At 33.2% G+C, this 17,479-nt stretch overlaps 2 pseudogenes; one reads left to right on the top strand and one right to left on the bottom strand.

The window, feature by feature from the left end:
- The first annotated feature begins 265 nt into the window (after window positions 1–265).
- LOC120145653 lies at window positions 266–3,257 on the top strand (annotated as a pseudogene).
- Window positions 3,258–14,896: 11,639 nt separating this feature from the next.
- Window positions 14,897–16,698, bottom strand: LOC120145179 (annotated as a pseudogene).
- Between the last annotated feature and the right edge of the window lie 781 nt (window positions 16,699–17,479).

Below are 17,479 nucleotides of genomic sequence, written 5' to 3'. Positions count from 1 at the left end.
TTCCATAGGAGACTTCCGAATTATGAAAATGCCCTCCATGTGACTCGATCCACGACTTCAAGATTAAAAACCTTGTACTCTACCAACTGAGCTGGATGATCATTTCTTACCTTACGTGTAGTTGATCATAAATTAGTTTCTTTCTATATGGACCATATTTATAAGCGATTTAATTTATTGCCATCTCTTCTTCTTTGTGCTCCTAAAACCCAAGTTCTTCAAAAAACCCATCCTCCGCCTCTACTTTCTTGCATTAACAATCATCATGGAGTTCTGGGGTAAGCCCTTCTTTTCCTTTTCTTTCGTCTCTCTTTGCTGCTTTCCTCGTACATTTTTAGTCTTTTATATTTTATTGTGCTTTGGGAAGCTGTGATCATATATATATTTTGTTTCTTTTGGTTTCCTTTTTGAACTGATGTTTGTTGACATCTGGGATTTTGACTTTCATTTTCTGAATGGATTTTTATTAGGGATGGCCTCTCAACTCGAATTCGACGGATTTTGACCCGATCGATCGAGTTGGGTTTTTTTTTTAAATTTCGTGTTCGGGTTTAAAGTGAAAAATATCCGACCCGACCCGAAAAAAATATATAATTTTACCATATATTTATGAATAATTATAATAATATCCCTCTATATATAATTTGTTTCAATTAAGTCACTGCTTTTATTGAATAAAAATAAAATTTTTATTATTTCGGGTTGGGTCGGGTGCACCAAAACCCCGACCCAACCCGACCCATGGCCATCCCTAGTTTTTATTCATCTTATTGGCCGTTCTTGATTGTTTGAACTATTGTCAATGCAAATATTGTTTTAATCGTTTTTCTTTTCAAACATTTTCATCATTTTCCACTATCATTACTTTACATTTATCACTAATGTTTAAGCACATTTACTTCAACTTATGGTCGCTGAAGGAAAGCGTTTTGAAAATGAAATTGATTCTCATCTTCTGCTTTATAGCAGGCATGATTTTGTGCTAGAGGGAGAACCTCTAAAAATTTTTAAGAGACAGTGAACTTATAAAATTATAGGCAACCGAAAATATATTATCAATAGAAAATACAAAGAAAATATCTAAAATATAGGGTAATTTAAAATTGAATTATATTGAAAGTATAAAGGTCATATTGTTATTATATATATATCTGGTTTATATTGAAGGCATGCTCCATATTGTTTTTTTTTTGTTTGGCAATTAAATTTAGTTCTCTCTTTTTGATTTACTTGATAGGTTATGAAGTTAAGGCTGGACAACCAATTAAAACAGACCCTGGTGCCAATCATGTTATCCATGTTTCCCAGGTTTGGAGTGATTTATTCATTGAAGTTTCTATAGTTATTGATGGCTTTCATTTGTTCTTGTTTGTCTAAAATACTCAGCAATGCTACTTGTTTTAGGCATCACTTGGAGAATCAAAACACAAAGCAGAATCTGTTCCACTCTACGTGAATGTTAATGGAAAGAAGCATGTTCTTGGGACACTTTCACTTCAGAATTGCCCTCAATTATCTTTTGATTTAGTATTTGAACAAGACTTTGAGATCTCTCATAACTGGAAAAATGGGAGTGTCTATTTCCTTGGATACAAAACTTCTGTGCCGGACTAAGGATATCCTTTTATTTGGATCTAATTCACTTTTTCGATTGCCAAAATTTTACTTTTTTCACGAATGAGAAGTTTGCTTATGCAATTTTGTGCTTCCTTGACTTTTATGCTCTCTTCTGTTTACCACTAATGAATTTGGTAAGTCCTGGACTGCATTTTGGTCACTTTCAATTTTTATATTTTGATCAATTATGGTAATATGCATATTATTCTTATGTACAGATAGGTCTAGTGATGAAGAAATTAGTGAGGATGAGGAGCTTCCAGTGGCTGCAGCAGAAAATGGTATTTTCTCTAACTGTACTTGAAACTATATCAGTGGTTGAAGATTAGATTAATTCTTATTTTAACTGGAAAATGTTATATATTATTTCAGGAAAAGCTAAAGCTGATGCTGGCAACAAAGCTTTCAAGGTAGCAGAACCAAGCAATAACAAGAAAGATGGTGATGAAGATGACAGCAATTCCGAGGATGAAAGTGATTATGATGAAGACGATTCCGAGGATGAGGTTTCTTTTCATGACTAGGCAAATTTTTTTTAATGTGCTTTCTTTCTTATAATGATCACCTTTCCTTTAGTTTATTTATTCCGAATGTGTTCTAATATCTGGTGCCCTTGGGTCATTCAGCATGTTCCCATTTTTTCTAGTAGCATACTAGGTTTCTGTTGATCTTTTTGTATCCCCGAATAAATAGTGGAGACATGAAATGCTTTTCCTTCTAGAAATGTGTGAAATGAAATGTATAAGCATTCAATTTCAATTTGATCGATTCTCTGGTATGTTGGTTTGGTTGTCATCAGTTTATTCCCTGTCTGGTTGAACTAATGATTTATGGAGTTGGTTTTGTGAAATTTACATTTTACGTTTTCCGAACAGACGTCAATGGACGGAAGTTCAGGTGATGAGGATGAGGAGACACCTAAGAAGGTATAATTGGCAGATTGCTTGTGGCTTTTGAATTGCGTAATCCGATTTGATTGCATAAATTTTATTTTGTTTGGTTTGCTTTCAAGGTTGAATTGATGAGCAAGAAGAGACCTGCTGAAGTTGCCACCCCTGTTTCCGCGAAGAAGGCAAAAACTGCTGCTACACCTCAGAAGACAGGCTTTCCACATGCAGTTCACTCGAAAGTCTTTCAATACATTATGGATTCTCTAGATCTTTGATAACAGTTAACCAGGATTTGGCCAGTTATATCTTATTCCGTCTTCTGATTATTGTTCGTTGGAGCTGCAGATGGTAAGAAGGGCGGTCACACAGCGACACCGCACCCATCAAAGCAGGGCGGGAAAGCTTCTGCGAAAAGCCCCAAGTCTGGTGGTCAATTCTCTTGCGGGTCTTGTAACAAGTACTCATCTATAAGTTTTAAATTTGTTTACAATTTTGATTGAGTCTGGGTAGTTTATGAACACAATGCAAATTACTATGAACACGTCGTTCGGCTCCGAGGATGGTCTAGAATCTCACAAGAAAGCGAAGCACGGTGGCAAATGAGGGGGTCATTCAAGCTCTTATCATGGTGCAAAGGAAGTATCTAGGTATGCTCAGGATGGGCTGAGGAAGCTGTGAACATGGCTCTTATGTGCATGTTTTGGGGGAGAGAGTTTTGTCCTGTGGTTTTGTTAGATTCATGGTTAGTTAAATGAGGGTTTTATTGTTGAAGAGTAGAGGTGTAAATAAATTAAACTTGAACGAACAAGGTTGTGTTCATGTTCGTTTGTTTATTTTCAAAGGTGTCTTGTTTGGTTTCTATTTGTTTAATTTTTTTAATTGAATTCCGTTTAAATTTTTAGTATTGTGTTTGTGTTCATTTATTAACTTTTGAAGGTATTCGTGTTTGCTCGTTTAGAATTTGTGAACATGTTTGTCTAACATTTGTGAACATATTTGTTTAATTTTCGTTTATATGTTTGTGAGCATGCTCGTTTTAATTTGTCAATATGTTCATTTGCAAACTAAAAATGGTAAAATTACGTCAATTGTAGGGTATCAAATAGCATTCCGAAAACGTCATAGCGGCCGCGTTATTGCGGTCGCGCCACCGTCCGAAACCGCTATTTACGATTTTTACGGTGGGTCACGAATTCACACCGATTGCGCCAGCAATTTAACGAAAAACAGATAATTGCGCTGATAACGGGACACAATCACCATGAATCAACCATTCAACTGTAAAGAAAAACAAAAAAGAGTGAAATGGGGTTTTGAACCGTATAGAAGATGTAATCTTCATTAGGGAGATTTGGGGTTTCGAACATGAAGAATGAAATGAGTGGGGTGAAAATGGAAAAAAATTGAGTTGGGGAATGGGGATGGGGATGGGAAGAAACGAAGAAGATGGGTTTGAGAGAAGTGGGAACTGGGAAGAGCTGAGAAACTTCTCGGCCAAATGAGTTATATTAAAAAAAGGAAAATAGGAAAATTATTTCATGCACCACTGATGAAAATTTGTTTTACAAGTTAGGTTCTAAACCTTCTAAACTTCTAATATTGTCATATATTTTATTTAAGATTTATGAGTTAGCATTTTAGAATTTAAGGTTTATATTTTAAAGTTTAAATGTTAGAAATTGGAGTTTACAATTATTAAATAGGACACAAAATAATATTAAAAAATATAAAAAATATTAAAAATCATATGTCATCGTTAATTAATTATCTTATCCTATTATCGGATTTTAAAGTCTTCTATTTGATTAAACTATATTATATATATGTCAATTTCGCTTACAAAACATTTTTAAAATCTTTAAAAATGATTCCTTATAATTATAATTATTTTTATTGTGTTTTAAGATAAGTTGTGCAAAATTTAAAAAAATTCACGACCGCAACACCCGCAGTGAACGCGATGACATCCGTTATGTCTGCAACCGCGATAAACGCGACGCGACCGAAAACATGACCGCGAACACTATTTAAAACCCTGGTCAATATTGCTTAAACTCTTTAAGTTTCACAATTTAAACTTCAAATTTCGTAATGCGTTAAATTTAGTTTTTACATTCACAAATATTTTAATGTAAAAGAAAAGGAGTAAACGAGCTTCTAAACTAGTTTATGAAAAAGCTTGTTCATGAACATAAACGAACGAGTAGATAGATGAATTTGTTTGTGAACATAAACGAATGAGTTGATAGACTAGGTTATTCATGAACATAAACAAATCGAATAAACCTCAATTCATGTATGTTTGTTTATTAAATGAACATGAATTTTTTGTTCTCGTTTATTGAACTTAACAAACTAACGGTTCACAAACAGTCAACCGGACGATATGTTCATCTACACCTCTATTTAAGAGAATCCTCACTAATTGATTCCAAAGCATCTTTCCTTGTATCGATGCTTTCAGGTTTCGGTGGAAATGTTATGTTGATCCATAAAAGGAGACCTTTGGCGTATTTTAACAAAGGATTAGGCCCTAAGCATCACAATCTTTCCATCTATGACAAGGAGATGTGTTCTTGGCGGTAAAGAAGTGGCGTGTTTACTTGGTGGAGAGACATTTCAAAATCAGAATGGATCACCAAAATATGAACTTGTTATATGATAAGATAAGCAAGCAACAACTCCTTGGTATTCTATAATCCAGAATCCCTTACTGATTGTAAGGCCAAGGACACTATTCTGGTGGTAGTAGACTGTAACATCCGCAATACCGGGTTAGTGACTAAATTGTAAAGTTTCAGAATTTGATGACTAAAGTAGAAGAATGTAATAATTCAATGATTATTTGAATATATAATGAAGGTTATTTGGTAATTATTAAAGGAAATTAAGGGTATTATGGTCTTTTCCTTTAAAAGATATTCTTTCCCCTTTTATAAGAGTGAAAAACGTGGGAAATTTGAGAAACATCCAGAGTTCTCTTCTCCTTTCTTCTTCTTCATACGTGGGAGAGCAAGGCAAAGGTAAGTTTAATTTCAGTTGGTTAATTCTTGAGTTTTAAGCTTAGTTTTGATTCTTTGGGTATTAAATAAGCTTAAGGAAAGCTTATATGGGATTTAAACAATAAGATAAAGAATTATGAAGGAATTTGCAATATGAGTTTTAAGATGAAATTTTGATATGGTATGATTGTTGAAGTTTTATGGATGAATTTGACTTGTCATCAATCTAATTAAGAAGTATGAAGTGTTAGAATTGGAATTAGAACACATTGAAAATTTGGTATGATTCTTGAATCTCATATGGAAGATAGGATTTTGAGGTTTAAGAAGAAATAAATGAATATAGATTGGTTTAAGTATGTGTACTAGAGTTAAGAATGAAAAGGGGATGATATATGAAGTGTTTGAGAGGAAATGAAGTAATTTTCGGGTTGAAAATATGATTTCTGGGCAAGGGGAATCGGTACCCATTCAAGGGGAACCGATACCCCTTCAAACGAACAACATTTCCAGAATGTCATTAGGGAATCGATACCCCCATAGTAGGGAACCGATTCCCCCTAAAGGAAAAAATGTGAATATTGGTTTAATAAGTTCGTTTAAGTTGCTAGTATCCAATTACAAGGTGTAGGTATCTAATGATTGCCTCAAAATGTACATTTATGTAGATTCTGCGCGTAAAGCAATTCCGGAACATTTGGCAAGTAAGATCGATCAAGGGAAGATAAGAGATTAGAATGGACTAGTGAGGCAAGGTGAGTGCATACTAGTGATATGTAGTGTTTAATGGAAATAAGACTTGCGATGAGTCTATTTCCTAGAGTAATATGCATGAAGTCATGGACATGATTATGTGTGGTTGTAATTATATGTGATTATCTGTATTACATTGATTGTATGTATGCATGACTAAAGATAATGATATGCTTTGTATATGATATATGATGTATGTAAGACTTTAATATGTAATAATGGAAGAACATGAGATAAGTTATATGATAGAGTCATAAGAAATGAAATGAACATGAGAGAATAAGATAATCAAGTATAAGTTATAGGATATGGTATAAGTGATTATACGAGAAATGTTAGGAGACTCCAAGAGAATAGTATGAATTCGAGGGCATAAATAAGGATACATAAGTAATATAGGGAAGATTGATAAATTAAAGGAAACTATGGTTTATGTATTATAGTGAAGAGCTACAAAGTTTTATTAAAGAGTACTGTGGAAGTCATGAGAAATTGAACTAAATAAATAGATGGTTTATTTGAATAAAAAGGGGAAAATGATATAAAATAAGTTATGAAATTATATGAATATAGAAGATAAGTCGAGAGATGTAGGGAAATAGAAATAAATGTTTATTAAGAGTCATAGGAGAACAATATATGTAATATGATAATGAAATATAAGACTATGTGGATACATGGTTATGAGATAAAATATGTAATAATAGGAAAATGATGAAAGTGAGTTTATAAGAAGTGATATGAACTAGGTAAACATGGGTAACAGTATATGCATAATGGAAACATGAGTTGGACAAGTACCTAGTGGTATGATTTATTATGAGAATTAGTATAATGGAGCTATATGAAAAGATTATAATGAATATATGAAATTGAATTAAGTAAAGAGATTAAATTAGTACCTAAATAAAAATACTATTAAATGATATATGTTTAGAAATACATCATAATTTATAATCTAAGGGAATACAAAGAAATAGAGCATAAGGTAGATAATATGATATCCGTTATTACATATATCTATATGATATATGTCATCAGGTAATATGAAAGAACTCTGAAAATTGATATAAGCTAGGAGAAAGTGTTCTATGTGTTATATGAAGCATATATGATCATATGTGAACAAGATATGATATGTATGTTTATATGAATATCTGAGAAATGATCTAAGCTATATGATATATATGTGAAATGATAAGTATAAAAGAAAATGCCCATGTTATGTGTCTTGAGAGCTAGGGGTATAGTTGGCATGCCAAGAGTAGAGGGTCTACGCGGTCCTTCGGGATAATATTCTATGCGGTCCTTCGGGACAATATTCTACGCGGTCCTTCGGGATATATATATATTCTTTGGAACATGTGTGAAGTCTGGTGAGACACATATATGATCCCTAGCACATGTATATGATTCTTAAGGAATTCTATGTGGTCTTTATGGACATCATTATATGGCACTACGGTGTAATTCTACGCGGCACTTCGGTGCATTTATACGAGCTGTGGTGACAGCATAGTGCACAACCTCACAATACTCAGATACCTTAGGTTCTCAATATGATATCATGGGCCAATAAACTCATTAATACAAATTCATGAATGTTAAAGCAATATGCTTACATGTATGGATATTGGTGATATGAGAACAATGTATGTGATATATGTATATGATTTGTGATATGATGTGTGTATGACATGATATATCTGTGATAGGGGTAATGGTATCTGTTACATAATATGCACGAATATATGTTGATGTATATGTAAATGAGTTGTAGAATTGATAGTATAAAACAATCATGCATGATTAGTGGGTATGAATTCCATTCGATGTGTTTTCTTTATGCCTCACTAAGTCTTCGACTTAGCGTGTGATTGTTTCACACGTAGGTTTCGAGAAGAGTAAAGAGTAATGCGGAGCAAGACAGGTCAGTTTTCCTTACCAAATGTCAGATCAGAAAATATAGGTACTGTATATAGAGTGTAGATGGCATGTAGTCTAAAGACATAAATTGTATGAACTCTGATATATATTTTGTAAACGTTTTGAATAAGTTAAATGTTATCAAAGTTTTTAAATTACTCACTATTTTATACGAATAAATGTTTGAAAAGTCAATGTGACACTTCGGACTCGTATCCGGATCGGATACGGGTTGGGGGTGTTACATTTAATGGTATCAGAGCTATGGTTTAGCCGATTCTCGGCATAAACCGAAGTCCAAAGTGTCATAAAAGGAGTACATGCCAACAAAGATTGAAAAATTTCTGATCTGATAGTGTAAGGAATATGTTGTCTTGCTAATAGAATAAGAATAATTTAATACAATAGAAATCCGATCGTGATAATTTCGAAGTAAGTGAAAGGTGATATTCCTGATTGTGATAGCTATTCACCTGCCCTGGCCAGGCAGGATGAAGAGCGGACACCTCAGGAAATGCCTAGTAAGATCAAAAGTTGATTTCAGAAAGCTGAAATCATATCTGAATAATGATAGAAAGTTTTCATCGTTTGGAATCAGAAACACGATATAGAGTAGTTTTGTTATTATGTGGATAAGATAGAATATGGTGAACAGGTGTCACCATAAGAAGGTTAAAAAGATCTAAGGACGTGATGAGTACGTATAGAAGAACTCAAGGATAAGTGCATTAGTGACAAGTGTATAAGATGTATAAAGTCAGAGCTTATGAGTTTGAAACGAAGTGATAGTATTGCGCATAAACAAGAGTATGTTTATGATAAGGTTTGCAGTTAAGATGGAAAGAGTTAGCATTGGCTAACTAGAGTATGTGGTAAAAATGTACTGGAATTATAAGATTATAAGATATTGTTAGGATATGATAACCAGATCTGCAATGGATCTGGATATAGTTGCATATTTGGATCATAGTAATGTGGTATAGTAAAGGAAAAGGAAGTAAGAATTAGTATATTTAAGTAAAGCTGAGGATTGATAAGAAGTGTTTGAGAATGTGTATATCGATGATCAGATTATAGGACACAGGAAGTGAGCAAAAGAAATTTCAGGATGTATGAGAATAGAGGTGAAATTGATAAGTTGAGTAAGCGAATTTTGAGATAATTTAGATTGGAAAGGATGTATATGATTGGTATAATAGGGCTTGTGCCCTAGATTGAACAAAAGTTATTATCTAGCTGTCAGAGTAAAGGTGCTAGAGTTATAAGATTGGAGGAAAGATATAGTGGAGTTAATTGATTATGATGTGAATTTGAATATAGTTGTATATTCTGAGCAAATAGCTATGATGTAGAAACAGAGATAAGTATTTGCATGGAATCTTCAGGAAGGAAAATACAAGTATAAGAAATGATAAAGAATGAAGTTATGTATAAGAAATGAGTTATCAGAGTAATGAGGATGCAATGAAGATTGGTACATAAAGATGAGTATAAGTGATAAGACAAGTGTGCAAGGTAATGTGAAAATATTGTTTGACTCCTTAAAGTATATGTTTAATCACATTGAAGAAGATTTAAAAGTTGTGTTTTGGTCGAATGATGACGAAATACAAGTTTGGTATGGTTATAAGGTAATTAGAGAGTTATGAAGAAATAGATGGATTTATGATCTAGAGATGAATGTATAAACGAAAAAGATAGTTGGAAAACTAAAGGATTGAAAAGTAAGTTTCTGATGATGACAAGAAAGAATAAGTCATGAAAGCAACATAAGAACATTAGAAGATATGTTCCTATTAAGATGTGCAGTGAAAATTCGAGGACGAATTTTCTTATAAGGAGGGGAGATTTGTAACATCCGCAATACCGGGTTAGTGACTAAATTGTAAAGTTTCAGAATTTGATGACTAAAGTAGAAGAATAAAATAATTCAATGATTATTTGAATATATAATGAAGGTTATTTGGTAATTATTAAAGGAAATTAAGGGTATTATGGTCTTTTCCTTTAAAAGATATTCTTCCCCCTTTTATAAGAGTGAAAACCGTGGGAAATTTGAGAAACATCCAGAGTTCTCTTCTCCTTTCTTCTTCTTCATACGTGGGAGAGCAAGGCAAAGGTAAGTTTAATTTCAGTTGGTTAATTCTTGAGTTTTAAGCTTAGTTTTGATTCTTTGGGTATTAAATAAGCTTAAGGAAAGCTTATATGGGATTTAAACAATAAGATAAAGGAATTATGAAGGAATTTGCAATATGAGTTTTAAGATGAAATTTTGATATGGTATGATTGTTGAAGTTTTATGGATGAATTTGACTTGTCATCAATCTAATTAAGAAGTATGAAGTGTTAGAATTGGAATTAGAACACATTGAAAATTTGGTATGATTCTTGAATCTCATATGGAAGATAGGATTTTGAGGTTTAAGAAGAAATAAATGAATATAGATTGGTTTAAGTATGTGTACTAGAGTTAAGAATGAAAAGGGGATGATATATGAAGTGTTTGAGAGGAAATGAAGTAATTTTCGGGTTGAAAATATGATTTCTGGGCAAGGGGAATCGGTACCCATTCAAGGGGAACCGATACCCCTTCAAACGAACAACATTTCCAGAATGTCATTAGGGAATCGATACCCCCATAGTAGGGAACCGATTCCCCCTAAAGGAAAAAAAATGTGAATATTGGTTTAATAAGTTCGTTTAAGTTGCTAGTATCCAATTACAAGGTGTAGGTATCTAATGATTGCCTCAAAATGTACATTTATGTAGATTCTGCGCATAAAGCAATTCCGGAACATTTGGAAAGTAAGATCGATCAAGGGAAGATAAGAGATTGGAATGGACTAGTGAGGCAACGTGAGTGCATACTAGTGATATGTAGTGTTTAATGGAAATAAGACTTGCGATGAGTCTATTTCCTAGAGTAATATGCATGAAGTCATGGACATGATTATGTGTGGTTGTAATTATATGTGATTATCTGTATTACATTGATTGTATGTATGCATGACTAAAGATAATGATATGCTTTGTATATGCTATATGATGTATGTAAGACTTTAATATGTAATAATGGAAGAACATGAGATAAGTTATATGATAGAGTCATAAGAAATGAAATGAACATGAGAGAATAAGATAATCAAGTATAAGTTATAGGATATGGTATAAGTGATTATACGAGAAATGTTAGGAGACTCCAAGAGAATAGTATGAATTCGAGGGCATAAATAAGGATACATAAGTAATATAGGGAAGATTGATAAATTAAAGGAAACTATGGTTTATGTATTATAGTGAAGAGCTACAAAGTTTTATTAAAGAGTATTGTGGAAGTCATGAGAAATTGAACTAAATAAATAGATGGTTTATTTGAATAAAAAGGGGAAAATGATATAAAATAAGTTATGAAATTATATGAATATAGAAGATAAGTCGAGAGATGTAGGGAAATAGAAATAGATGTTTATTAAGAGTCATAGGAGAACAAATATATGTAATATGATAATGAAATATAAGACTATGTGGATACATGGTTATGAGATAAAATATGTAATAATAGGAAATATGATGAAAGTGAGTTTATAAGAAGTGATATGAACTGGGTAAACATGGGTAACAGTATATGCATAATGGAAACATGAGTTGGACAAGTACCTAGTGGTATGATTTATTATGAGAATTAGTATAATGGAGCTATATGAAAAGATTATAATGAATATATGAAATTGAATTAAGTAAAGAGATTAAATTAGTACCTAAATAAAAATACTATTAAATGATATATGTTTAGAAATACAACATAATTTATAATCTAAGGGAATACAAAGAAATAGAGCATAAGGTAGATAATATGATATCCGTTATTACATATATCTATATGATATATGTCATCAGGTAATATGAAAGAACTCTGAAAATTGATATAAGCTAGGAGAAAGTGTTCTATGTGTTATATGAAGCATATATGATCATATGTGAACAAGATATGATATGTATGTTTATATGAATATCTGAGAAATGATCTAAGCTATATGATATGATATGTGAAATGATAAGTATAAAAGAAAATGCCCATGTTATGTGTCTTGAGAGCTAGGGGTATAGTTGGCATGCCAAGAGTAGAGGGTCTACGCGGTCTTTCGGGACAATATTCTACGCTGTCCTTCGGGACAATATTCTACGCGGTCCTTCGGGATATATATATATTCTTTGGAACATGTGTGAAGTCTGGTGAGACACATATATGATCCCTAGCATATGTATATGATTCTTAAGGAATTCTATGTGGTCCTTATGGACATCATTATATGGCACTACGATGCAATTCTACGCGGCACTTCGGTGTATTTATACAAGCTGTGGTGACAGCATAGTGCACAACCTCACAATACTCAGATACCTTAGGTTCTCAATATGATATCATGGGCCAATAAACTCATTAATACAAATTCATGAATGTTAAAGCAATATGCTTACAGGTATGGATATTGGTGATATGAGAACAATGTATGTGATATATGTATATGATTTGTGATATGATGTGTGCATGACATGATATATCTGTGATAGGGGTAATGGTATCTGTTACATAATATGCACGAATATATGTTGATGTATATGTAAATGAGTTGTAGAATTGATAGTATAAAACAGTCATGCATGATTAGTGGGTATGAATTCCATTCGATGTGTTTTCTTTATGCCTCACTAAGTCTTCGACTTAGCGTGTGATTGTTTCACACGTAGGTTTCGAGAAGAGTAAAGAGTAATGCGGAGCAAGACAGGTCATTTTTCCTTATCAAATGTCAGATCAGAAAATATAGGTACTGTATATAGAGTGTAGTTGGCATGTAGTCTAAAGACATAAATTGTATGAACTCTGATATATATTTTGTAAACGTTTTGAATAAGTTAAATGTTATCAAAGTTTTTAAATTACTCACTATTTTATACGAATAAATGTTTGAAAAGTCAATGTGACACTTCGGACTCGTATCCGGATCGGATACGGGTTGGGGGTGTTACATAGACTGGCTTACCGGGTATAGCTACTTCCTAGCTCTGTCACAGATGTTTATAGCAAAGCAACAATAGTACTGGTTCAACAGTTTTTAGACCTCATTTTCGATATGTCGGTGGTCTTCATAGTGTGCTATAGAGACAAGGTGTTCATGAGCATCTTTTGGAAACAACTATTTGGGAAATTGGAGGCATCTCTCACCCTGAGAGGTATGACAAAACTCAAGTGGTTAATGTGTTTACAACCTTAATCGAGATGTAGGAGAACCACTTAAAGATTGAAAATTTATGGTCTTCATTAATCGAATGGTGGTACAACTCTTTTCATTCAGCCATTAAGACACCCCTTAACAAGTGCTATATGCCCCCCCCCCCCCCATTGCATGAGAGGAGAGAGATAATAGTAAACAATGAAACAAAAACAAGTTATCTTCTTTAATCACAAGACAAACTGATACTACTACATAGTGTCTTTTGACAGGAAAAACATGATTCTCAGAATGGTCCAACTGAACCAAACCCTTGTTTGTCAAGTGAAAACAACTTACTTCAAAGTCTCCAAACAAACTAAAACTGCTGCAATTAAGAGATAATCGGATCACACCGCCACCTGCCACTCGCAATAGACTTGACAAGAGGCTTGCTGCTACCTTTTTCATCCCTATGTTAAAACCTGATATAACCTTTAAACCAAGTTTCTCCAAGGACAAAACCTGTACCACAAATTCCATGAGAATCTGCAATTAAAATCATGATTCGGTCCCGGGTAGCAGGAATAACTGAACCTGCAAAACTCAATAGCGTTCATTAACAGATTTTCTTTTTCGAATTAAAAATTAAGTCCAAGGCGTTTGAATACATATAGGAAACAAAACCCAATTTACAACCATAAGCTTTGATGGTTCATTAACCTGCATGTGCAGTGGTCACATGGTGACTGTAATACTATTACATGGACACAAAGACGACATTTTTAATGCACAAGCAAGCTTTAATGCATGCATTTAGCTAATCCTGAAGGTTTAAGCTAAAACTTAAGTCCCATATTATGATCTTGTACTCGCAACTAAAAATGGAATGAATGGAAATAGTAAAGTTTAATGGTCACTTGGAAATTGAAAGCAAACAGAAAATCAAGACCTGAACTTAAGCTTCAGGGTACTGAGTAAAACTTAGTATAGATCACAGGAAATTAAGGCCTAAAACATAGGCTCCAAGGTAGTGAGTAATACTCAGCAAAACATATTTTGTTTTAATTTGTTTAAAAGGTTAAAACGCCATTTCTTAAAGTCCTAAATATCTTCTACAAAATTTGAAATCACTAAAGCACTGGAGAAATAGATATCAAGGAAAATATGGTATGGCAACGAAAATAATGAAGCTTATTGGACAGCTGAAAAAAGGGCACGTGTTCAAGACTTTTCAAAAGGTAATGCAGTCAAAAACCATGACACGGTTGCGAAAGGAATGAACCTATAAGGAAAACGAAAATAAATGAAAATCCATATTAAAGAATTGTGAACCTGCACACCACCTGCACAGTGGAAAATAGGTTGTAAGCTATATTTACCGAATGTTTACTTTTAGTAGAAATATTTGTTGTTCCACTAAAGGTGAAGAACGTAAAATTTATTGATAAAAAACTTGAGAGACAAACCAGGCAGAATGGTTAATTCAGATTGGTGTGCCGCCACAAAGATGAGGCTACTCCTGCTGCTGATAGCGCTTATCATCTTGCACATATCCATTGTTACCATTCTCATTATTATCATTGGCCACATCTTTATCAATATTGCCAGCATTTTCTTGTTGTTCCCTTTCACGATTCCATTGCTCAATTTTAGCACGTCTCTCCTCACTGCCTTCACGGACTGGGCTACGATTCCTCTTCCCTCAAGGGCTTCTGCTCCGCCCTCTCCTATGACCAGGACTTGTACTTCTATGCCTTCTGCTCCGGTCTTCATGATAATTCTACCTATCATCATACCTTCTACTACGGCCACGTCCACCATATGAGTGCTCCACATGGCTACTACGACGCCTGCGAGGGCTTCTGGTTCGCCTTCGACTATGACTTCGCCTCCTAGACTTTCCAAATAACTGGCGCCTCAACTCCCTAATGAAAATGAATACAATCAACAAACAAGACCAATTAAAAAAACCATAGAAAGTTAAATCAGATTTGGAGGAACATCTCACCGGCTGATTCTTTTAAGGTGCATAAAATTGCAATATCCACCACGATTGCAAGTGTTCTCATCATATTGCCTGCAAGTGGCTTCACGGAAGTCCGTCACTGGTGAAAAATCAACAATGATGAGTCGTCCTGCAACAGACAAGGCAAAGCAATTTAGTGATACAAGCATACTGTAATACTAATAGATAGAAACTAATCCAAAAGAATAATAACTTAGCCTAAACCCAGTGAATTTTGGACCACATAATCCACTCACTATACTTCATACATGTTACAATCTAACTTGAATACAAATCATCTGTACAGGTTAATGAAATTGCTTTGACAGATAATATCTAAATCATTTGAACTCATTTTTCATATTGTTAATATTTGAAATGCATAAAAAACTTATTATTCACGTAAATATTTAAATAGGTTAATCACGTCAATCAGTTAACTGTGTCATGTTTTAAGTGTATTTAACAGCACTAACGAAAATTTTGGCAAGAAAAAGAAACATGTTTTTGTTACAAAGACTTTGACACTATTAATTAAGACAAACCAGCACAAAATCTTCCGGTAAGATTTTTGAGCGCATTCGCGGCATGTTCTTCCTCTCTAAACTGAACGTACACATTGCCCACCTGCCCACAAAGTTGAAGCATGATATGAAATTATCGAACAAAAATAATCTCAAAGACACACCGTCGAAGAGAAAAATTTACCATATGATCAGCCAAGTTATCACATATGTTCAGACTTTCAATTTCACCGTACTTGCTCAGCTCCTCAAATAAATCCTCGTAAAATCCCTGCAAAATTAACATGAAACATCTAATACACAGTTTTCTTTGTTCTAATTAAAGCAAATAAAAATATGATTAAATCGGAAGACCTCAACACATCATATCAGAACGTATTATAGGAGAAATACCTCGAAATGCTCTTGGATCTTGCGGGGATCGATTGGATTGCACTGGGCGTCGACGCCGGGTGTAATCATGTCGGGGCGCTGGTACATGTTGGAGAGGAGGAGTGTAGGGCTGATGCTACGCTTCGTGTGGAGACGAGAGCAGCGATCTCCGTGACGACACGCGCCGATCTTGAAATAGAAGGTACAGTTTACCCTATCCTTTTCCGTGCCGAAAATCGAAGCCAAATGCTCCGCCATTTTTGTTTCTCTCTCAAAGGATCTGCTATCTTTTCTTCTTTTTTTGGTAGAGGGGCGAAAGTGTGAAGATGTGAATTCTCAAGATGGAAGGGTTTATGGTGGCTAAATTGACGAGTAATTGCTGAGATAGTATGTTTGCTGCAGTTCAAACGTAGGTGTGCCACTCCCTTTGTAATCTAATTTATTAGTCGTCCAGCCTGACAACGAAAATGTTTTGTTATCTATTTCTAGTCAAACACTTTTCATTTTTCATATTTAATATTTCTTCCATTATTTCCTCTCATATTTCCGCATTCAATTATTATAATAATAATTACTAATAATAAAATTATAAGATTTGATAATGATTTGATAATAATATTTTAATAATAATTACTACTAATTTGATAATATTTGAGATTACTAATAATAGTTTATTATTAATATTTAATGATTTGATATTAATGATTTAGTAATGATTAGTAATAATAAATTATAATGATTTCTAATAATTATTTAATAATAATGATTACTAATAATTATTTAATAATAATTAAATATTTAAATAGAATTTATTCAATTTAAATCGAAACTATAAATAGTTGAACTTATAACAAGTCAAATTTATATTTATAAATAGTCGAATTTATTCTTTTTACATTTAACGTAGAGACATGCATATTTAATATTATAATATTTAAGTTTTAATAATATTTAATATAACCCCAAATGCTTTATAAAATAAAAGTAATATTGGTGACTATAAAGTATCGATACTTTATAAACATGTATCGATACATAATAATATAACAAGTAAAACTATAACAAAATCGGTTTCATTATGACAAACCGGTAAAGCGCTACCGGATATGTTGAATGTATCGATTTCATTCAAATAAGTATCGATACTTTTGGAATTTAAAAGAAAAGCAACCATAAT

Source organism: Hibiscus syriacus, unplaced genomic scaffold (genome assembly GCF_006381635.1).
Source record: "Hibiscus syriacus cultivar Baekdansim isolate YM2019G1 unplaced genomic scaffold, ASM638163v2 tig00110893_pilon, whole genome shotgun sequence".
Lineage (NCBI taxonomy): Eukaryota > Viridiplantae > Streptophyta > Magnoliopsida > Malvales > Malvaceae > Hibiscus > Hibiscus syriacus.
This window is presented reverse-complemented; position numbering and strand designations above follow the sequence as displayed.